The sequence below is a fragment of the Ictalurus furcatus genome, chromosome 21 (assembly GCF_023375685.1).
Source record: "Ictalurus furcatus strain D&B chromosome 21, Billie_1.0, whole genome shotgun sequence".
Taxonomy (NCBI): Eukaryota; Metazoa; Chordata; class Actinopteri; order Siluriformes; family Ictaluridae; genus Ictalurus; species Ictalurus furcatus.
The window spans coordinates 14036515-14060504 of NC_071275.1; the positions used below are offsets into that span (position 1 = coordinate 14036515).

The 23990-nt window shown below is 41.2% G+C and overlaps 1 protein-coding gene across 2 annotated transcripts in view; it reads right to left on the reverse strand.

The window, feature by feature from the left end:
- The window catches only part of foxp4 (forkhead box P4), a 146482-nt gene extending 128114 nt beyond the window's left edge, over positions 1-18368 (reverse strand). For both annotated transcript variants that reach the window (XM_053652984.1, XM_053652983.1), the window contains exon 1: positions 17714-18368. The gene's annotated coding sequence lies outside the window, so the exon portion shown is untranslated. The remainder of the gene's footprint in view (positions 1-17713) is intronic.
- Between the last annotated feature and the right edge of the window lie 5622 nt (positions 18369-23990).

Consider the following 23990-nt stretch of genomic DNA (forward strand, 5'->3'; position numbering starts at 1 on the left):
ATACTGTAGCGTTTGGCTTGGCAAGGCTCACGTGAGGACTCTACAGATTAATATTTCTCTCGTGAAATGCACTGGGACATGTGATGCTACTCCATAAATCAGGATGAGGTTAATACGCCGCCTTAAATCTACATGGAATATCGCAGTATGCCTCTTCTGCGTTGCGCAATACGCATGCCAAACCAGTCCCATTCAAAAAAAACTGGTAGCCCTAGAACCCGAAAGAACCCTAGCCCTCAATCCAACCTCCAAGAGATAATCCAGAGTAGAGTGTTTCAGTCTAATCTCTATCGGTTGTATCTGTAGTGTAGGAGTGATCGCAGAAGTTTGGGCATTCCTTTAACAAAACTCGAATTCAACACATTTCCCTGTATTAAAAAAAATACAAAATACATCACTTCCTGGAAACTCACTCGTAATGGAAGTCTAAGGGCAGTTGCTGGGGCAGTTGATAAACACTAAGTTGAACAGTTTATAAATCAGCTTTTCAGCAACGGGATGAATTTTTTCAGATTGAAGAAGGTGTGATGAAGCGGTACCAAAGTAACCAACATAAAAAGTTTTTACCGTACAGTTTGAGAAAAACTGGATGGAATACAGCTAAAGACATTCTTTCATGTAGTTCTCATTCTCGTCCTTTACTGTTAGCTTTTCATTTGCATTATAGTAAACACTTGTAAACATTCCCTCATGGAATTCAACAACTTAGATTTCCATTATCGGGCAACTTTGTGTGGAAAAGAGTTTTCCTTGAACCATTTCTAACTTCACGCAGAGATGCCTCTACAAGCAACTACACTTTAGGCATAACATTGAACACATTTTGACGCCTTGAAAAATGAGAACGAGTGAAATTCACTTGGCAGAACGTGAGAAAAAACAAACGTTTGCACTAACTTTCATTTCGTGCCGACGTTATACAGGCAAATTGCATCCAGTAGAAAGAACGGTGAAATTCTGACTCGTTGTTTTCCTACTGTTGCTTGGTAGTTCAAAACTTCGGACGTGACTGTGGCCACCTTCCAACCCTCAGACGCTCCAAAAACATCAAATACGGAGAATTCATGAAATTCTACTAGCTACTACATTTACTAGAGTTACATACAGGGTTTTTCTTTTTAACTGTTTTTGTAGCTTCGTTCACTTGAAATCCAACCAAATCACTTCCTTCCTAGGAATTTTCCATGCAGTCATATTAACTCCACCGAGACCACATCAGTTACTTCACCTGCCTTTCCTGAGTAGCATGTTGTAAGCCCACCAGGCTCTCTCCACATCCCATCCAATCACAGCTCGTACGTTCAAAAGAGCCGCCGGGTATTTTAATGAGTGTGGACTGGCGCAGGCTGCGAGGGTTACAGTGCTTAACTCTGCTGAATGATATAAAAGGTACTTAAATAACACAATAATCAATACAAATGCCGGCACTTATGGATCCCACTCAGCGGCCAATGAATATTCATTAGCTTTGTAACAGGGGCGCGTCGAGCAGGCTGCTAGGCATGGTGGTAAACTTATCAGCACGAAAGGGCAGACCAAAGGTTAGATCATTTGTAAACAGGAGAATAATCCGTGTGTGTGTGTGTGTGTGTGTGTGTGTGTGTGTGTACGAGAGATGAGAGTGAGAAAGCAAGCCAGGGAATGAAAAATAGCAACGTTGCTTAGGCTTGGGCATGAATGTTTGATATCCCTAACAGTTATGGTTAAAGGGCTGACTTTATTTATTTATTTATTTGTTTTTACTTTTCTTGACCATACCAAAACTTAGCATTAATGTCACTGTTTTTGTCCGTTCACCACCACATCATTATCTCAAACTTAGCAACTTCGAGGCTCCGCCCACTCGGCACAGTCGCGTCACGTCCGTGAAATATTTCCTGATATCGTTATGACACAGAGCAGGTCCGTTTCTTTTAGAAACTGTACCACCCGCACTTGCTAGTGTGGAAATACACTCACAATCACGTTTCTTTTTGAAACTCTCAAAATCTCAAAGCGTTCAGAGCCGAAGGTCTAAATGACGTGCTTTCATAATTTAGTTGGGTTTTTTTCAATCTACAATCTACATTCCTTTTCTAGATTTAGACTAAACTAGATTTTTGTTTTTGTGTAGTATGCAAATAAATATACGCATATTTAATTAGTCAAATTTGCATAAATACAGGAAATTTTCTGGGGGGAAAAGAATATCAGCAATCCACTACCAAAGCCTGATGATATCTGGGGGTTTTTTTTGTTTTGTTTTGTTTTATTTATTTATTTTTTTAATGACCCTATTCACCTGTAGTCTACTGACATAAACTATTCATTGAAACGATTTCACATAAGCGATGTGAAATTCCAACCTACAGGTGTCCCAATTAGTCGTCCCTTTTATTTCACGTGAAAAAAAGAAAAGATCTCCAAGCTGCATGATTGCAAAAAAAAACTAAGTGTAGTTAAGTTTGATGGATAGATTTCAGCTGCTGTTTGGGCGACTATTGTTTTGCTCTCTTTTGCCTTTTTCTGTTTACAAAGCTGCTTGTGGAGGCTGAGGCAGCTGCGTGTTTGTTGAACCCATCCCCACAACCCCCCCTTCCTCATTTCTTCTTTTTTTTTAAGAGTCTGGGTAATTCAGTAATGGCTGCTAAGAAAAGCCATTGGGTGCTGATCAAGGATCAATTTCCCTTCTGTACGTTGCAGTCACGCTCAATATCAGAGCAGCCCCGTGCATGGGAAACCATGTCTACACCTGGGAGTTGTAGTTTACTGCTCCATTATTGTTTGCGGTGTGTCGTCAAGACAGTGGACGGTATCCCAGAAATAAAGGCTTTGGGCTTCCAGCAACATTAATTAACTCCTCATGCCTGTCACAAGCAATAAAGTGCAACGAGTTCAGACATATCAACAAGGCCAGGCGGTTGCTACGAGGCAACGTTTTTTTTTTTTTTTTTTTTTTTAAAGAAGGTGCAACTTATAGTGAAAGTTTTCCAGCCAGGTACTATGTTACCTATAGTTCAACTGGAAAATTTACTGAACACACTGAGCATTTATGAGCTGTCTGCACGACAGTCGCCTAGTTAAAGCATGCGAATCGCATTTCAGCTCCGTTTTTAAACACGCAATGCAATAATCATATTTTGGGCCCCATTCAAGTGCCATATAAAAATATCCATAATAAAAAAAAAAATTTTAAAAATAAAAAGAAAGCCAGTGAGAAAATGAGCGGATCTGGTTTAGGTTTATAAAGAAAGTACCAGCAGTGAGCGCGGAGGGGAACGTCACCGGTTTTGATATTAACTATGAAATCACTCGCATATGGAAAAGGTTTAGGCTCCGCAAAAACGGTAAGCTCATGCCACTCCGAAAGCATTAATCCTACCCACTCGAAATGCGTCAATCAAAAGTGCCCTCTGCTTCACCCGAGCCATTTCACAGCTTTCCTGTATCCGGAAAACAAATTCGGCAGCAAACCCCAACACTGACGACATGTGAAGATTTTGGGCCTCTTTGGGCCACCGTGCTCACTTTTTAGCGCTCGGTCCATAAACCGGGCGTTTGGAGGGGCCCCCCGTTTTGAACAGTACACAAACTCAACCCTCAATTACAGTTCTGTGAATACACTCATAGGCTGTGGCGACCGCACTGTTTACCACTTCTTCTCAACATTTTAATAGGATCCAGGCCGATTTCAAATAAATATGCACAATCGCGGGCCAGCTACGCTGTTTATCTAAAGCGGCCTCCTGTTGACCTCGCTGCCATCCCGCTTCGCTCGCTCTGCCTACAAGTCCAAACGAAAAAAGCGGGGGGGGGGGAGAAAGAAATTCACAATGTGCGGTCACTTTAAGGCAGCTGACGCTCAACAAAAGCTGAGCTATAATTTATCCTCGCCAGCCGGACAAAGCCTGGAAAAGCTGGTGGAATGTTTGCTAGCTGCCTGGATACTGCGCGAGAAGCAGGGGCCTTCGTATTGACGCAGCGGCTGAGAAAATAACACCGGCCTGTTTACCGAGGCCTTGGTCAAATATCTACAAACCTTTTTTATCAAAGAGACTGCTTGTGGCTTGAAAAAGAGTAACACCCAGAGACAGAAAGAGAAATTAAATACGGGAGCAAAAAAAAAAGAAGATTTGGCAAGAGAAAAGTTTTCTCCTTCCATCTTATTGCCCTCCTGTCACTTGTGATAGAGTAGATACATCTCACTACAGACAGCAGGCCAACCTACAGGCCAGGTCAGACGTGTGTCAACAGTGCGTCCTCGTTCATTTCCATCAGCGACTGTCCCTAAAGTCTGATCAGCTTTCAAAAAAAAAAAAAAAAAGAAGGTTAAAAAAGGAGGGGAAAAAAAAACTTTCCATACTTTCCATGAATGAGGGGGACATCTGGTATTTTGTACAGGAGGGCTGTCGCGGGACGGGGATTGAAATAAAGGCCTCGTCACTGGCGCAAAATGGTAACCAATCCCTGCAGAGTGAGCCGAAATGACTCTGCCACGTCCCTGAGCGATGACCTCATCAGCCAGAGCCGAGACAGGCACCAGACAAATTCCACCATGAGCTCCTATTCGCCCCAGGCGATGATAATACGGACGAATATTTACTGAAACCCTTTTCCCAATCGCAACAGTCCCAAGGATAGACTGCGTGTTCATGGACTCTTCAAGATGGTCCTGAATTTTTAAGATTCACGTTACACTAAATGTACTGGTTATGATAATGGTGATGAACTGATAAAACACTTAATACAGTTTTGCTGTTTTGTTATATTCCAAAGCACTAATAACGCTACTATAGTAGTACCAAAGTACTGCTACTTCTAATCATTGTGCAACGTGTCAGTGCCTTGCCTTCAACCAGACTGATATGGCACAAACACAATGAATAAGAGATGCGTGCTTTTGACTCGAGCATGAGAGCGCTTGGCAAAGGCCAACAGTACGTGCTCTCCTGACTCGTACCGGGATTTCTGCAATTGGATCTGATCTACAGGCCTTATGCCACTTGTCCTCTAATGCCAACAGATGCCAAAACGCCCCGCCCGCCTGCCCGCCCGCCCGCCCACCCGACACCCCCCTCAACCTCTCCTCTCCGTCACAGCTCTGATGCCAGGCACACTCCAGCGCCTGTGAAAAAAAAAAAGAAGAAGAAAAAAAAACGCCTCCACTTCATTAAGAAAGTAAACACAAGTACTGTCTGAAGTGTCTAATTAGTCCCCTAATTACTCCCTGCTCGTTACTAATGCAAATTAGATTACGCTGCTTAACTTCATCGTGTCCACAATGCCGCTGTTAATTGAGGCCTTTTGAAATTAAATTACTTGCTAATTAGCATATCAAAACCATTAATTCAGTGCCAGGAAAAGAAAAAAAAAAGGAAAAGAAAGAAGGGGGAGAAGAAAAAAAAACAACAACAAACGCCAAGTTTTTGCTAATGAGTTTTGCTAATTGAATACGTACGTTCAATATTGAGATTTTGCCAGCCAGCCAGAGTTAAATAAATAAATAAATAAATAAATAAATAAATACTCAAACAAAGCTTGAGGTCATGCTTTTAAAAAGCCATACACACTTCAAGCAAACTAGTTCGTTTCTAATAGAAACAGATATCATATGTTAATTAATGACATTTTACGTACATTGGACCTGGATAAAGATTGGGTAAGATTAGATTAATTAATCTGACGCTGAAAAGACCTTTCCAACCTTTTCATTGAATCGGTTACAGAAAAAGAAAAAAAAAAAAAAAAGGTTCACAAGAAACTCCTCAATTTCGAAAAACTTTCGCCATCACTTCGAATCGAACTCGCCCTCCAATACGCATATCATGACTCAGCAAAAAAAAAAAAAATTTTTAAAAAGCAACGCCTGTTAACTCAAATAATCCCTGACAGGAAATTTGTTTTAACTGTGAATGACTCGGATTACATTAAATACTTGCTTCTACACTGAGTACATCCCTTATTCTCTTTCAAATTTCCCTTTTATATTGATTTATGAGACGAGTCCATTCACACACTCACATATTCAAGTTTCATTCTTTTCAACTTGAGTATAACCCTGAGAATATGGGATGAGAATATCAAAATTGAGAGGTAGCCACACACACACACACACACACACACACACACACACACACAAAAAAAAATTTAAATAACCATAATAATCAGATGTAAAGATATTATAATTCCGTTAAGAGGATGCATTGAAAGTGCTGCACTACAATATTTGCCCTAAGTGCCAGAATTACCATATTAACCAGTTACCATTTGAGCAAGTTGATTAAAAAATTGATTATTCGTCTATTTCTTTTAGGAGTTTCTTAATCAAAATCTAACATCCTTGAAAAATTAATTTGAAGCCCCTCTTATCAGTTAATTAAATCTGGTTGGAAGTCATTTTTCTGTGAAGAGTGATTAGTGTTCGGCTCGGCTCCGTTCAAAAGGCGCGAGGCTCCAAAACTTTTCAATGTCTCATCAAACATTCGCAAATAAGAAGAATAGGATTTCTTTGAAGGCCTGTTCTCTCTCTCTTTTTCCCCTCCCCTCACATTTTCTTTCAAACCTATACGCCTTTTTTTTCTGATAAATTGTGCTACACCCAAAAGATCTCTCACTCTCATTAACAAATTCTCATTAGCCAGGCTAGAATAAGAGAAAAGGAAGGGGTGGGGATGGGGGGGGTGTTAGGGGGAGCAGTGGGTGTGGTAATAATGCGATCGCAGGATAGATGGCTGCATGGAACTTTTCCCCATGTACCATATGTGTGTGTGTGTGTGTGTGTGTGTGTGTGTGTGTGTGTGTGTATGAGAGAATGGTAGAAAAAGGCAACTGCTTGCTCTGTTGGGATTAAACCTTCAGCCAAATTAGAGCAGAAAGAACGGCCAGAGACATAAATGTGCTTTTCCGATTAAGCTTTTCAGTCCCTCGAGGGAGGTTACATGCAGTTCCTTTAAAAAAAATAAATCAGAACTGAGATACAATCCCAAAAATATGAAGCAAAGCAGTCCAGTTAGAGCAGAGAGGAATCCCATAGAGAGAGAAAGGATCTGAGACGGGAGTTCATTAATCAGGATCAGAAATCATATATATATATATATATATATATATATATATATATATATATATATACACACATATGTATATATACACACACATATATAGAAATTGTCATGCTATAACACATCAATATCCATGCATCATGTTTAAATATTAAATGTAACACATCAAAATCTTCCATCCTCAACGCGAAAAGAAAGTTTAGAAAAATGCCGTCTCCATATGATCTATACATGAATTTATAGATCATTTTTTCCCATCTTTCATCCACTCCTCCCATCTTTTCTCTCCTTATACACTCCCTGTCTCAGGCTCCACAAAGCCTCTTTATCTCTAAAACAGGGTGGCCAGGTAATCGGCACATTTATCACATACCTAGCATTTCAGTGCTATATTTTTTTTTTGGTTGTTTTTTTTTTTGTTCTTTATTTTCTTTTGAAGGGGATTTCTGCTACACACTGATTTTTCCACCTGTCCACATTTCCAAACGAGCAAAACCTGATCGCATTTTCTGATTTCACGAGTGGACAGAAATCAAAACTAGGAATCGTTCAATTTAAAACCAGTCTCTCTGTGCTTGAACACACACACACACACACACACACCCTTCTTCTTCCCATCTGCATGTCCACGCTCTCTTCCTCCTCAGGTGCACATGCAGCTGTGCTCCGGGCCAATTAGTCTGATTAGGCGGTTATTAAATGATTGGGGGGAAAGGACGCTGATTACTGCATTAAAGCGGCTCCGTTTACCGTCAATCAACCCGGATCCGCCCGCCTGCACTGTCTAACCTCCTCTCTGTCCTGCTGTCATTTTCTTTCCCATTCCAACTCATCAGTCCTTCACAGGCTGAAGGTCTTATTCTTATTGTTTAGTTTTTTCTTTTACGTAAATTCTCGACGCTTCAAAATAACGTCCGTTTCTTTCCCGTGGACGGAGCGAGAAGGAAAACGAGACACTGAAGTGTTATGTGTTTCTAACTTTTTTTTTGTTAACCTTTACCTTTTGTGTCCAAGTTCCGGTGGAACAAAAAGTGCCACTAACCATCTTATATACTCCTTGAAACGGACTCCGAGTCTATATAAAATATAAATGGAGTCCCTGACGTCCATCGAGATACATTTTAGATTGGACGAGGCGGATCCAGGGATCTGACCTGCTGCTCGGTCCTGATGAAAAATGATCTTGCGTGGATGGAGAGAGAGAGAGAGAGAGAGAGAGAGGAGAGAGAGAGAGAGGAGAGGGTGTCTTTTTTTTCTTCCTCTTCTTTAGTTAAGTATGAAAAGAGCAAGAGGGGGACAAGCCAAGGCTGTGTTTTGGAAATTAGCCGTGGAAGAGAGAGGGGTCGCGGGGAGTGGGGGGGGGGGTTAAAAGGGGGGTAGGGTAGGGGTTAAAGCTAAAGACGGCGGCGTCCGCTCAGCCTTCTAGGCCTCGCGCGCTCTGCCGGTTCAGGTTAAACGGCACCCTGGAGATGCGCGCGGTTCTGGAAACTTCCAAAAGTTCCTCAGTTCTTCACTAGCGAGCTGTACAAAGCCCCAGCGTGTGGCTGGACCATGCAAACTTCCCTCAGAGACTCAACTTTCCCTCCCTCCCTCCCTCCCTTTTTCACCTTGCTCAGCCTCAGGAAAAAAAAAAAGACAAGAAAGAGAGAAGAAGAAGAAGCAGAAAGTCCAGACTCATGCAGATCAAAAAGCTGGAGAAAAAAAAAAACAGCAAATAAAGATCGCGAAGTTCGCAGTGTGTCTGTGTGCCTTCTGTATTATTCCCTTTCAGCGGTGTGAGATTGTCTTTAGCGCGAGCTGTTTCCTTTAAAACGAGCCGCTAATTGCCGCATTAGTGCTTTTTCTATTGCACACAGTACTTCTAAAACAACCTTCACATCAAGAGAAAATAATGCGACACTAATGAACTGATATTTATTTACTTATTTATTTATTTATTTATTTATTTTCTGGGGGGGGGGGGGGGTTGGGGGGGGATTTGGTTTCCACTAGGCTAGTTCCTCATCTTACCTCGCCAAATCATTTCACCTCCTACAAAACAATACGTGTATAATTAACATCATCTGCATTCAGATATAGCTATTAAAATAACATCCGACTGACAGTGGTGATCGAATGGAAATTTAAAAAAAAAAAAACAGATCGAAATGAGAATAAATTTGTAGCGAAGGCTCGTCTTCTCTTCGGTGCAGTGTTTATCAAGGTTTAATAATAAAAAAAATTAAAAAAGCTGGTCAAATGTCATGTGAGGGAAAAGGCAATTTAAATGGAAAGTGGCGAATCTTGTGATGTGAAGACCGCCATGGCACCTGCAAAAAAAAAAAAAAAGCTGAGGAAAGAGAAAATAAAGAAGAAGAAGAAGAAGAAGAAGAAGAAAAACCATGAATATGGTTGTCAGTCCTGTTTTAATTAAGGCATTCACTCTCGCTTCATCACGGATTCAAGGATGCCATGAGACTAATTCATTTCAAAAGGTAAGATGTCTTGATGCAAATGTCTTCCGTCACGGCGATTAAACGGAAAAAAAAAGATAGAAGACGGAATGAAATGATGGGGAAAGACAAAGAGAGGAAGGTCGGGTTACTTTAAGTCACCATTTGATTTAGCTCTAGTGCTGTTTAAGTGATCAGTAGGAGCCGGGAAAAGAGCACTCACTTGCGTGGCAATGAAAAATCGTCGCTTTGCGCGTGCACACACACACACACACACACATGCACGCGCGCGCACACACGCACACACACACACACACACACACACACACACACACACAACTCTGCTGTCTCTATCTCGGCCAGAAAGACAGTATAAAACATCTTCCCAATGAGGCTGCTGGAGAGGAGATGTCAGTTTGGGTAGGCTTAGGGAAGGCTTCTCTCTTGACCGACACACAGACACACACACACACACACACACACACACACACACACACACAGAGAGTACTAGGATTACTAAAAGAGAAATAATGAGTCTTTCTTCATGCTGAGTGAGGGAAAGGGGGAGGAGGGAGCATCTGCTGTTGAGAGAAAGAAAGCGCTTAATTACAGACAAACGCGTTGCCTAGAACAACCTGTGCGCGTTGAAAAATGGACAAAACCTCGTCACGACTTTTGTCAATGCCACTCGACAAAATCGTACGTTTGTTTGACGATTAATTATTAAGCATGTATTCATGCACCAGAAAAAAAACCCCCAAAAATTCATCAGAACGGAGAGCACTTCAGAAGGCAGTGCCATGCAACACTCTCTCTCTCTCTCACACACACACACACATACACACACACAACCCGAGTGAAACAAACCCAGTGAAAAATTCACTCGTGTGTAAGAGGAGGAGTGGACAGATGAGGGAAATCCTCTCCGTGTTATTTCTGTAAGAAGAGAGAGCTACCTGCGCAAAATCCGTGTACAAATGTCAGGCAAGTGGCACTGACCGTGAGGGCGGGTTTCACACACACTCTCTCTCTCTATCACACACACACACGCATATATACGAGGACACCCTCTCTAGTGCCCACCTCAACCGAGTCTGACCACAGATCATCAACGCCAAGGACGCACACACACACACACACACAGAGGAGGGAGCTAGGGAGGCAGGGCAGGGGACACTGTGTGTGTGTGTGTGTGTGTGTGTGTGTGTGTGTGTGTGGTGGGGGGAATAACACAATTATGCAGATAACAGCTGGGGATAATATAGTGGCAGATGTGCCTCGGTCAACAATGCCTGCTGCCCGCAGATGGAGTACAAAAAAGCAGTTCTACTCAATGGTTACTCCATCTCAGCAAGTGCACACACACACACAAACACACACACACAGAGTTTTCTTCCAACTTCTTTTTGTCAAAAAAATATAATAAGAAGAAGAATTAAAATAATAATAATAATAATAATAATAATAATAATAATAATAATATTTTATAGTGCAGTAGAAAATGTACTTTTTTTAATCACAAGGCTTTTTACAAGAAAAAAAAATCTCACGTGCACCTTTTTTAAAAATCACAGCTCGGTCTAACTGAAATCAATTTCGCTTCTCTTGATCATCATCCGAGGCACGTTTCAAGTAAAAAAACAAAAACAAACAAACAAACAAACAAACAAACAAACAAACAATTAATTAATTAATTAATTAATTAATTAATTGTTCTTGAAGGCTGTAGCATTTGATAACCCAAACAAATCCTCGCCTTTACTTTTACTTTTTAAAAGTGTGTGCTTTATCTAAAACTTTCAGGACTGTTCTACGCTCAAGAAAAGACACACACACACACACACACTAAGCAAGATCTGTTCCTTCTAATGCATGATGGGAAAAAGTTTGTAGCGTTCAGAGCATGCAGGCTCGGCGGTCTCAGTAACCGACAGAAATTTCCGAATTTCCGAACGACCGCATGCACGTGAACGCAGAAGCAGGAGAGTCTCGTCCTTGCCGTGTGAGCTGAAATTACAGTTTAGCGCTTAATCTCTAATCTCTGAAACTTTATCTTTTCTCTCACTCTCTCTCTCTCCGGGTCTCTCACTTCATCCTCTGATCACTGTGTCATTCCGGGGAAAAAAAAAGAGTCCTGCGAACTATGCCACACACACACACACACACACACACCCACATCCACACACACACCCGCCCACACACACACAATCACACACACACGCACATACATCCACACACACACCCGCCCACACACACACACGCACACGTACATACATCCACACACACCCACACACCCACACCTACACACACACCGACACACACACATCCACACACACACACACCCACACCCACACACACATCCACACACACACACACCCACACCCACACATCTACACACGCACACACATCCACACAAACACACATCTACACATGCACACACATCCACACACACACACATCTACACACGCACACACATCCACACACACACACACACACATCCACACACACCTACACACACACCCACACACACACACACATCCACACACACACACACACACACAAATACTAGGGCATTTCACTCTGAGTGCTTCCCAAAGGACAAGACAATAAATGCCCCTTGTTCCATAATGATCATCTCTGAAAATTCTCAAAAACTAGCATTCATGACAACGTAACACTAATATTAAGAGCATTAACTGATTTTGTTTAACTCTTGAACTTCTTTTCCAACTCAGCATCCCTGAATCAATCCAGGCAAACTTTCCGTATGCGTGATTTGAACGGGGAAAGGAGTGGGTTGTGTTTTTTTTGAATGGTTATTTTCCATGCGGTAAAACAGCCCTTTAACTCCCTCGATTCGGCAGATACTCTGTGGATGAACCGATGAACATGACTGACGTGGTCACCTCTGTATGAGAATGGATTTGCCGGGACGTCCTCTGTAATTCTCCTCGCGCTTTCAGCAGCTGGATGCGGCTTAGGATTTGTCGCGAAAACAAAAGAGCGAGGAAAAGAAACTCTAAAACTCCTGGGTCTGGCGGAAGTTCGCTAATCGCACCACGTTCGCGAGCTGATGGGATTTCAGCTGAGCGTATATATTTTTCTTTTTATAAATAAATAAAGATACGCATAACTTAAAGCGAGTTCGCCGTGGCGTTCGCTCCGGAGCTGTCATTTAGCCGTCACCCTCATGTCTTTCATGGTCGCATTAAAAACTGTTGAAAGTTTCTCTCTCTCTCTCACCGTTTTTTCCCCCTCTCTCCAGAGGAGCTTAACTGATATGTATGCTCGACCCCCCCCCCACTCCTCCCCTCCTCCCCCTCCTCCTCCTGCTCCTCTGCCTGATGGACGTGATGGTTTGTCAGTCTTTAACTAGGGTTTTCAAAATATACACAGCGCTGTGTTATGAGGACCTTCGTGAAAGAGAGAGCAGTGGAGGTTAGAACCAGGGGAGGAGAAGCAGGATTGAGAGAAAATCCATAACCCAAATACAGCTGTCAGACCGAATGCAAACTTAGCAGGAGCAGCTTCTTTTTTATTCTTTTTTTTTTTTTAGCCCCGTGCGCTGGACGCTTAAACCAAACCCGGACCGTGCCACCGTGTGTATCGATCGGATTCGTCTGAGTGGGAGGTCGCACCGCAAACGCTTTCGTCTTCCGTCCTCGGCTCTTTCGCCTTCTCCCTCCCTTCCTTGCTGCTCTGACTTCCTCGTTCGCGTTCTCCGTATCTCTCCCTCTTCCTGGCTCTCCAGTCCGAGTGTTTTGAGAGCTGCGCTTTTCCCTCCAAGCACCGATAATAGGCCATAAAACTGGCCCGCTCTCTGCCCAGTGCTCTCCCGGGACGCTTAGCTAATGGATCACGAGGAATAATGACCAACACCTCTGCCACTAATACTGTCATTTCCATCCTGACTTCCTCTCGCTGACTTCACGCCACTTCTCAGTGGAAACGGGCTTCGACCCAGATCCATACGGTGACCTTAAAGGCATCCGTTCTGCTCATAACAACCTGGAAGAATGCAGCAGGATCGTTCCCGGCGGTCCACACACACACACACACACAGAGATTTATATATATATATATATATATATATATATATATATATATATATAGGAAAAGAACTTGTACAGAGGAACTCAAGCTGCCTGTGATGTTTAGCCTCCAAGCAAGGCAAAAATTATTCTGAAAGTGAATGTGAAAAATTCCCTACCTCCGGCAGCTCCAGGACTGACTGCCATGCCGTTCATCCAAGAACTTCCAGGGTTTGTGCCATCCCTACACAACCCAGTGCCTCAATTAATCAGATAAAGTGGAAAACATCCCTACTCTATCCACCGAAAACCTTTCCTTTCTTCCTGATTCACAAATGCCCAAGTGTTCAAGTTAAATGCTTTTTGTTTTTTTGTTTTTTTAAATATTTTTTTTTGGTTGTTTCTCTCTGAGGAGAAAAAAAAAAAAAACGACACCGCTCTCCGAGTCGTAATAAAAACAGGCCTCACTGTCTAAAAACGTGAGTAATTTATTATTCGCGCAAGAAAATGCCCTGGCTCGCCGTTCCACTGAATAACATCGTCAATTAAAACCACATGTTTAATCACCATTTCTGCAGCGCTGCTGGTTTACTGCTGGTCAGCGCAAGAGGCGACGCATTCAAAGGAGGCGAATGGCCGTAAAATCCTGGCCTGACCTTTCGCCGAGGGTTCGCCAGAGTATAAAAGAGGCAAACTTAATCATTGCGTATTTTGCACCAGCGCGTTCGAGTGCGGTGGAGAAGTGGTGGGAAATGCTCAATGATGTGATGTGAGGTCAAACAATACAACAAAAATCTTCATTTACACATGGGTGTGTGTTACTCTTCAAAAACACTTTGATCGGTTAAAAAAAAAAAGTACTCGAGCACACACACACTCACACACACACACACACACAAAAAAAAACTAACATTATTTTTGAAACGTCAGAAGTGTTTAATGGCGGCGGAGCCAACAAGTGCAGAGGACGACGCTTTGGAATATCAAAAGTGCTTGAAATGAGGCCAGCGAGGAATAAAAACTTAAATCCACATCCATATCACTTGACTAGAGCTCACACACACACACACACACACACACACAATTAGCTAAAGCACATCCTTCTTTTTACAAAACCATCAAACACTACCAAGGCTGACATCTGTTAGTTCCAAAACTGAACTGATACAACACACAATTATTCCTCTTTCAACGGCACACATCAAATGTTTTTAGGCAGGCACACACACACACACACACACACACACACACACTGACCTGTCAAACATCCCTACACAAAAACTTTGGAATGCCTGTTCACACACTCCACTCGCACTTCAAATTAAAATGCATTCTAATATGAAATAAAATGAGAATTAAATAACGTGCTTTTAATTATTATTTTTTAAACTGAAGTGTGTGACGTTTCAGACCTCCTTCTTTTTTTTCTTCTTCTTCTTCTTCTTCTTCTCGCGTTTGGTGTGTGAAAACGATTTGTCTGAAGTGGGGCCGTTGCCACTTGCGGCTCCAAAAGCGACACAAAAGCGCACAATGCGGCTGAAGTCGCCTCCTCAGAATTATCCTCATTACTATCATTTGTATTCGCGAAGAAAGGGAGAGATCTGTGCTCTTTGCCTGGTTGGGCTTCACACTGAATTACGCCATCATTCAAGCATGACTGAAAAGAGCAGGTAGAGGAAAAACGGCAAATTTACACAATCCTTTTTCTTTTTTTTGCCTCTTCGGGATATATAGTATAATATATAATATAATATTAACAAAGCAAACAGAATTGTATAATACCAAAATACCAAACGACAGACTTACTCCTAAACAAAATTCAGATTTAGTTTTCCCTTCCTAAACATAGTATTTCTGAGACTGCAGGTGATTTTCATGAAAGAAAGTTCGAGTTCATTTCGACATCCAGCACCGGATAACCAAGCACAGGAGAAGCAGATCATACATTCGTATTCTTTCCTGTAAAAATTAGCCAGAGGTCAGGAATCAGAAAGCAGAAAACAGCCCCGTTTAGAGCAGTGATTGCGTTCACAGGCCATGAGCGGATTGAAATGTTCTCAGCGCTGTGAATGGCACCAGGCGATGGCAGGAATGCCACTGGGAAACAGGGTCAGAAAGCCGCTAGAGGAAATTTATAGCGCCCGAAGCCCTGTCCTGCATCAGTCAGCCCCGTAATAACACGCATGTCAAACACTGTGCCGTCCTGTGTGTGTGTGTACATTTTACATATCAGAGAACATTTGTGGTAAGAGCCACATATCAGTATAATCTAGACTGCAGACTGTAGTGATTTATTATTCATATTGCACAACATGTGCAAAGCATGCGTTTAGAATTCAGTCGTAACCTTACCTTTAAATGTAATTCCTTCATTTCTACTATTAGTGCACTATATATATACACTATACACTATATATATATATATATATATATATATATATATATATATATATATGATATTAAAACACACACATACATTCACATAGTGCAAAGAAAACTTTGAAGATATTTAAAAATAAAATAATTGCCCATGTTTACATTTTCCCCACAATTCTTAAATTAATATTAGGTGAACAACCTTTTAATTAAAAAAAAAAATAGAGAAGAATAAAACTGGAAATGGCCTGTTTTGCACTGTTTATTAATTGTGCGCGTGGAGCCTAAACGGAGCGCGAGGCGAAGCCTCACTAATACTCACTTTTACTCGAATCGGTATTACAGGGATTAAGTGTTCTCGCGCAGTGTTCATCTTTTTTTCTCTCTCTCTTTTTTTTTAACGCTTAAATAATACCCAGCAGGTCAAAGTTTCACTCCTGACAAGTTTCCGTTTTCCCGGAAATCAGAAGACAGCCGTAACTGTAGTTCTGAAGAGTTATAGAAGGCTAAATCCACATGGATCAATAACCATCTGTCATGCTAAATATCGGCGGTGTCAGTCTCGCGCACTCGAAACACGCTCGCTTCACATTCATTTCAAATTGGGGTTTTTTTGTTTGGTTGTTTGTTTGTTTGTTTGAGAAACTCTTTCGAAAATGATTAGCCCCAGCACCATTATATTTTATTTTTTTTTACGCAAATCACATTTATTTTTTGGTCAATTTGAACAGCCTGTTTGCGGTTTTGAAAAGAAAGAAAGAAAGAAAGATCTCCAAACTGAACGTTTGGGAAACTTGAACGCTGCGTGTAACTGAGCAGTTGAACGCGTGCACACTCTGAACACTACAAGAAGCACAAAAAAAAACTGTTTATTTATTCATTTAAAAAGTTTATTAGACTTGATTATTGATAAAGAGCATACCATAGTATTAATGCCGAATTTAAATCCCAATCATGTTAGGCCTCTAACGCACTGCTTTTTTTAAAATTAGGCTATTATTATTATTATTATTATTATTATCATCATTATTATTATTATTACTAGGCTATTATTATTTGAATCATTGTTATTTCTGCCTAGAATGCTAAATCGACTAGGGGTGAATTTTATCAGCAGTGATTTGCACAGAAAGGCTAGACAGGGAAGAAAAGCGGGTGAAAACATGTCAATAAACTGTCAAAAGTTTCCCTGGACTTTTAGACAATATGTCGTATGTATTGGAGCTCGAGATTCCTGCTGTTGTGATGCACACTGCTTTAGAGTCAGATTAAATAGGGATGGATTAAGCCTACATTACTTTTCGACTTTCAGTGCATTTCAGAGAAGTTTCCTCAAACTTTCATTAAAGCGTCACTCTAGAAGCTCAATTCACTGAGACATTGTTGCATTTTCTAATATTGCATACCAGAGGGGAAAACAAAACAAAAACAAAAATACAAACAATCCTAAAAATAATAATTAAAAAAAGCCTATGATAGCCTATTCTAGCTAACTTATTTTTTCCAGATCAGAATTCAGGTGAGAAATTCTACATATATATATATATGTTGTTGTTTTTTTTTTTGTTTTTTTTACACAAAACACACTATTACGAAAGGTTTTGCTCCCTAAAAACATGATGTGCTGGATTTGTTTTGTTTTGTTTTGTGTTGTTTTGAAGAAATGACACACTACACTACTCGCACGCGCTCTTTCTTCCTTTCTTTCTTTCTTTCCCCCCTCCCCTCCCATCCCTCCCGCCCGCTAAATAACACTTAATACACTAGTGAAGAACAAGACAGGAGGAAAGAGGAAGGAAAAAGTTGAAAAAGAAGAAGAAAGAAGAATGATATGGACCTGTTGGCAAACTCGGAAGAAGTGAACTTTCAGGGCGCGCGCTCGACCATGTGGATGTTCTCGCTCCCAGGTTGGCTGAAACGTCCCGGTGATTTCCAAAAGCCGCTCACACACTCACACACACCGCCGAGACGCAGGAGGATGCGAGCACAAAAAAAAAGGGGAAAAAAAAACAAGCAAAAAAAAAAAAAAAAAAAAAGGGACCCTGCGATCTGTGATCAATATCGCGGAATCATTACTTTCAGATGACTTCGTTGGTCTTTATTATAGTCCTTCCTCTTTTTTGTTTGGTTTTGCGCGTGTATTAGCTTCCTCTGGCGGACCGGACGATAAGTAGAAACAATACCCCGCCGCACACTAGCTCATGGTCACCGCTCGGAAAAGTTCATGAAAGCGAAAACGAGCACGCCGCTCCGGAGCTGCTTCTTCCCCCTTCTTTCTTTTTCCTCCTCTCCGTGCTTTTTTTCCCTTTCTTCTTCTTCTTCTTCTCCTTCTTCTTCTCTGTCACTTCTTTTCTTGTTCTTCTCAAGTCTCAGCAACGCTTCGCCTTGTCTGGCATCCCCCTGTCCCGCACCTCGCTCACTCTTTCTCTTTTCGTGGAGAAATCAGTGTTGGATTACTCCGGCTCGCGCGCAGCGGCGGTGATGTGTTTAGAGGACAATTGACTCTACCGTAATGCGCCTAAAACAGGTGCGCGTGCACGTTCCCCTCCTCAAGCTCCTGTTAACACAAATCCCGCGCGCCGGAACAGAGCTGCAAGTGTGTGTGTGTGTGTGTGTGTGTGTGCGCGCGCGCGCGTGCGTGTGCGTGGATGGGCGAGTGGGTGGGTGGGGGTGTGTGTGTGTGTGGGAGCGCACGTGCTTTTTTAACGTCCTGCCACCACGGCTTTCAGTGTTATCAACCGACATGCAACAGATGTCAGCAAAAGGGACAAATAAACAATAAAGCCGTTACCAGCAATTCATTCGTTATTCGAGAAATAACATGGGAATTATTATTATTATAATTATTATTATACAACCCCCCCCCCCACCACCATCACCACCACCCACCCACACACACACACACAGACACACACGCACAAAGAGAAACTCAAGTCCTGAAAGTCTTGTCCTATTGTTATGTAGTAGGTCTATACAATGGAATAACAACAAATAAGAAAAAGGGAAAAAAAAAACAGGCTAAAGTAAAACATCACACTATGGCATTTTTTCTGGGTCAGGGTCATGGTGGATCCCGGGAACACCAAGCATGAGGTGGGAATACATGCCCCGGATGGTAGATGAACCTTCATTTATTATTGTGCAGCTTAAACTTTAAGTGATCTTCAGCGGCATGGCTACATCTTTCATTTTCAACGAAGTCTTGCCAACTCACTTTCCACCCAAACTATGGTTTATTACTCATTTGTAATTCATGCAGATTTAACCAATCATATCTAGCTTGAGGTTGTAGGTTCGTAACTATTTCGAGGAGCTCCGGAGCGTACTGAAGAACAAGACAGGGGGAAAGAGGAAGGAAAAGTTCAACAGGAAGAAGAAAGAAGAATGATATGGACCTGTTGGCAAACTTAGAAGAAGTGAAATTTCAGGGCGCGCGCTCGACCATGTGGATGTTCTCGCTCCTGAAGTCTATCCCGGGAACTCCAAGCATGAGGTGGGAATACACGCCCCGGGTAGGATGCCGTTCCATCGCAGATGAACCTATAACCAATCATATCTAGCTTGAGGTTGTAGGTTCAGAACTATTTCAAGGTGCTCCAGAGCGTATATAAACACGATGCTGTAATACAGGGTGTCCGAAATGTCCAGAAGCAATGAGAAAATGCATACGGCGTAAATGGTGAACATATGTGTTGATCATATGCGTAAAAAATAAATATAAAATGACATATATGTAGTTTTACTCTCATTGGTTCCTGGATTTCTGGATACCATGTACATTCTTTTTTTTCACCATGAAAGAAGACAAATATTCTGCAAATGCATCCTTGTTTTTTGGGGGGGGCGGGTTGTGTTTTTACATACTACTGTAAGGAACAAATGTAGTGTCACCTCTTAGTGTCCTCTTGCGCCCCCTCTGATACCACATGTCTCAAAACCCGGCTACCCTAATGCCTTTCTTTTTTAAACTGTCAGATAAAAATGGCAGCCCTTCAGATGTCCATCAGACAGACACGACCTCTATCCGTTGAAGCCACTTAGAGAAATCAATAACACTAAAACCAAAACTAAAATCTAAAAAGTTATGAGGGCCAACAACCTCCCTAAAACCATGCTGACTTCACTCCGAAGTCCCGCCAAGCAAATCTCAAGTCCTACCTCAGTGGCAATCGATTTAAAAATAAATAAATTTTAAAAAAAAACAACTACAGTATATGATTTATAATGATTCATAGAGCTGAGTTTTTTTTTTAATGTGAGGTTCCACTTGCTGTGGTTTTTGGTCTAAGGAAAACACTGAGAAAATGGATGCCTGGACGTGTGTTTTGGACTTTCTTGGATGGACATACGAGTATGGCTTGCGTGCGCAGTGGCTAATGCTTTTCTGTCCCATCAGGTCACTCACACACACACACACGCACACACAAGCAGGGAAAGTGCACGGAAACTCAGCCAGCGCAGATATCCTGGCTCTGCAATGAGACAAAGCAAGACGCTGAGCCTTCCACCATCACAGGGCTAAGATTAAACACTCTTGCTCTTGCACCGGCTAATGAGCCATCTGCAGCAAAAAGGATTACAAAGAGAACTTCAAGTGCAGCTGAGTCGAACCTCTAACTAGCTCAAACACACTATCACACCGGGCACAAATCCCCATACACAAGCTTAAAGTTCATCTGGACGATGTTGCATATCTCAAAGCACTTTGCTTTACATCATCTTCCGCCCGTCTATAATCTAAGACGCCACTTATCAGCTTTGCCAAGTTCACATCGGCAAGGTATTAAAAAGCGAGGCCGAATAATCTGGACAAAGCTGCATTATGACATGTCATATGACCACACTGAGGAGAAATTCCCATGTACATGAGCTACCTTACAGCTTCTGGAGCAGACATCAAAAGGTCATGTGGATTTAAGACCGAAGCGAGAACGCGGGGGGGGGGGGGGAGGGGGGGGGGGTTACAGAAAAAAAAAATGTCAACCCTGAGAGACAGAAGTAGATGAGAGTGAGATGAATGAGACAGTGACAGATAAAGAACATCTTTTTTTGTTACATTCAGCATTTCCTAGGGCTACAGTACACAAACACGAACAAGTGGACTAACAAAGAAACACTAGGAAGTGTGCACTTACTTCTTGATCACTCTGGCATGATGTTATACTATACTATACTTACCATACTATACTATACTATATCCTTTAGTCCTCTTCTCTTCTCCTCTCTTCTTCTCTCTTCTGTTGTCCTCTTTTCTCCTCTCCTCTCTTCTTTTCTCTTCTCTTCTCTTCTCTTCTCTTCTCTTCTCTTCTCTTCCCTCCCTGTCTTGTCTAACCACTCTGCATACTGGAGAAACACTGCCAAAACCAGGGACATGCAAAACAATTGTGCTTGTTTGATCTTTGTTTATTTGCTCCTCTTTTTTTGTTGTTTTTGCTTCTCTCACACCCCCTCCCTCTCTCCCTCCTTCCATCTCTCCCTCCCTCCCTCTCTCTTGAGCATGCAGCTCATTTCATTCGCTGCTGATGCAATGTTTGTTTATCTGTTTGTTTGTTGTTTGTTTACTTGTTTGCACCAGACAGGAAGTCTTGAGAGGTTTTAAACTAGAACAGCCATGGAGGAAGAAAAAGACTTTCGCTATAAGGGTGCTGAAGGCCCAAGCAAGGGCAGAACTACACACACACACAAACACACACACACACACACACACACACACGTACATGCATCGAGAATATTATAGATGAATAGTGACCACATAACCTATCAGACATATTGCAGGCTAAGGCAAAGGTTAGTTACTCTGTCACTGAGATCTAATAACATCCTCCATTCTGAATGGAAAAAAAAAAAAAAAAAACACTTCAGCACTTTAGCCCATTTTCGATTAACATTTAAGAGCAAGCTTTGTGGTTAATCAGGGGTAATAATTATCAAAGTCGACAGGTAATTAAATTAAACCATAATTGGCTACATGAATTGGCTGTTCTACAACATTTTTTCCCATACATAATTAAAGAGAAATGTGTGGTTCTCAATGAGTGAGTGACTGCACCAAAAAACAAAAGAAAAGTGATTAAAGACTGACAGGTGAAGGTGAGATCTAATATAGATCAGCATTTAAATATATCAGAGATAGTCTATATATATAATCCAAGAGATTTTACAGTCTTGTGCTCTTGCAAGCATCCAACTTGGGCAAGGGCCATGCTCTATAAAACATGCAGCTTCATAAAACATGGCCCAACATGACCCTTTCCCTAGGCACTGTGATGGCGTTTGCTGTAAGGGGTGGTATTCATTTTGATAGTGTTTGTTGTGATTGATGCTGTACTGATATGGATTATGGAAGACAGCTGTTCACTGTGGTGATGTTTACAATAATATGTGGTGTTTGCTGTGTTAGGTGATGTTTTTGGCTGTGACTGGTATTTCTGTAATAGTGTAGTGTTTACTGAGGTGTTTTTACTTTAATGCTGTTTACTGTTATGTTGCTTACTGAAATAGGTAGTGTTTACTGTGTAGATATTAGTTATTAAGTGCTGTTTACTTTTATAGCCAATATAGATGCTGTAACATGGTGTTTACTGTGTTAGGCAGTGTTAACTCTTGTGGTGTTTACTGTGCTGGCGTTTATTGGAATCATGTTTACTGTAGTAGGTGCTATTTAATTTAATTGCCAATATAGATGCTGTAATGTGTGGTGTTTACTATGTAAGGTGGTGTTTATGCTTGTGGTGTTTACTATGATTATGTTTATTGTGGTGGGTGGTGTTTACTATGATTATTATTATTGTGGTGGGTGGTGTTTACTATGATTATTCTTATTGTGGTGGGTGGTATTTACTATGAGTATGATTATTGTGGTGGGTGGTGTTTACTATGATTATGTTTATTGTGGTGGGTGGTGTTTACTATGAGTATGATTATTGTGGTGGGTGGTGTTTACTATGATTATGTTTATTGTGGTGGTGGTGTTTACTATGATTATGTTTATTGTGGTGGGTGGTGTTTACTATGATTATTATTATTGTGGTTGGTGGTGTTTACTATGATTATGTTTATTGTGGTGGGTGGTGTTTACTATGATTATTATTATTGTGGTGGGTGGTGTTTACCATGATTATGTTTATTGTGGTGGGTGGTGTTTACTATGATTATGATTATTGTGGTGGGTGGTGTTTACTATGAGTATGATTATTGTGGTAGGTGGTGTTTACTATGATTATGTTTATTGTGGTGGTGGTGTTTACTATGATTATTATTATTGTGGTGGGTGGTGTTTACTATGATTATTATTATTGTGGTGGGTGGTGTTTACTATGATTATTATTATTGTGGTGGGTGGTGTTTACTATGATTATTATTATTGTGGTGGTGGTGTTTACTATGATTATGTTTATTGTGGTAGGTGGTGGTACTATGATTATGTTTATTGTGGTGGGTGGTGTTTACTATGATTATGTTTATTGTGGTGGGTGGTGTTTACTACGATTATTATTATTGTGGTGGGTGGTGTTTACTATGATTATGTTTATTGTGGTGGGTGGTGTTTACTATGATTATTATTATTGTGGTGGGTGGTGTTTACTATGATTATGATTATTGTGGTGGGTGGTGTTTACTATCATTATGTTTATTGTGGTGGTGGTGTTTACTATCATTATGTTTATTGTGGTGGGTGGTGTTTACTATGATGATTATTATTGTGGTGGGTGGTGTTTACTATCATTATGTTTATTGTGGTGGTGTTTACTATCATTGTGTTTATTGTGCTTGGTGGTGTTTACTATGATTATGTTTATTGTGGTGGGTGGTTACTATGATTATGTTTATTGTGGTGGGTGGTGTTTACTATGATTATGATTATTGTGGTGGGTGGTGTTTACTATGATTATGTTTATTGTGGTGGGTGGTGTTTACTATGATAATGTTTATTGTGGTGGGTGGTGTTTACTATGATTATGTTTATTGTGGTGGTGGTGTTTACTATGATTATGCTTATTGTGGTGGTGGTGTTTACTATGATTATGTTTATTGTGGTGGGTGGTGTTTACTATGTTTATGTTTATTGTGGTGGGTGGTGTTTACTGTGATTATGTTTATTGTGGTGGTGGTGT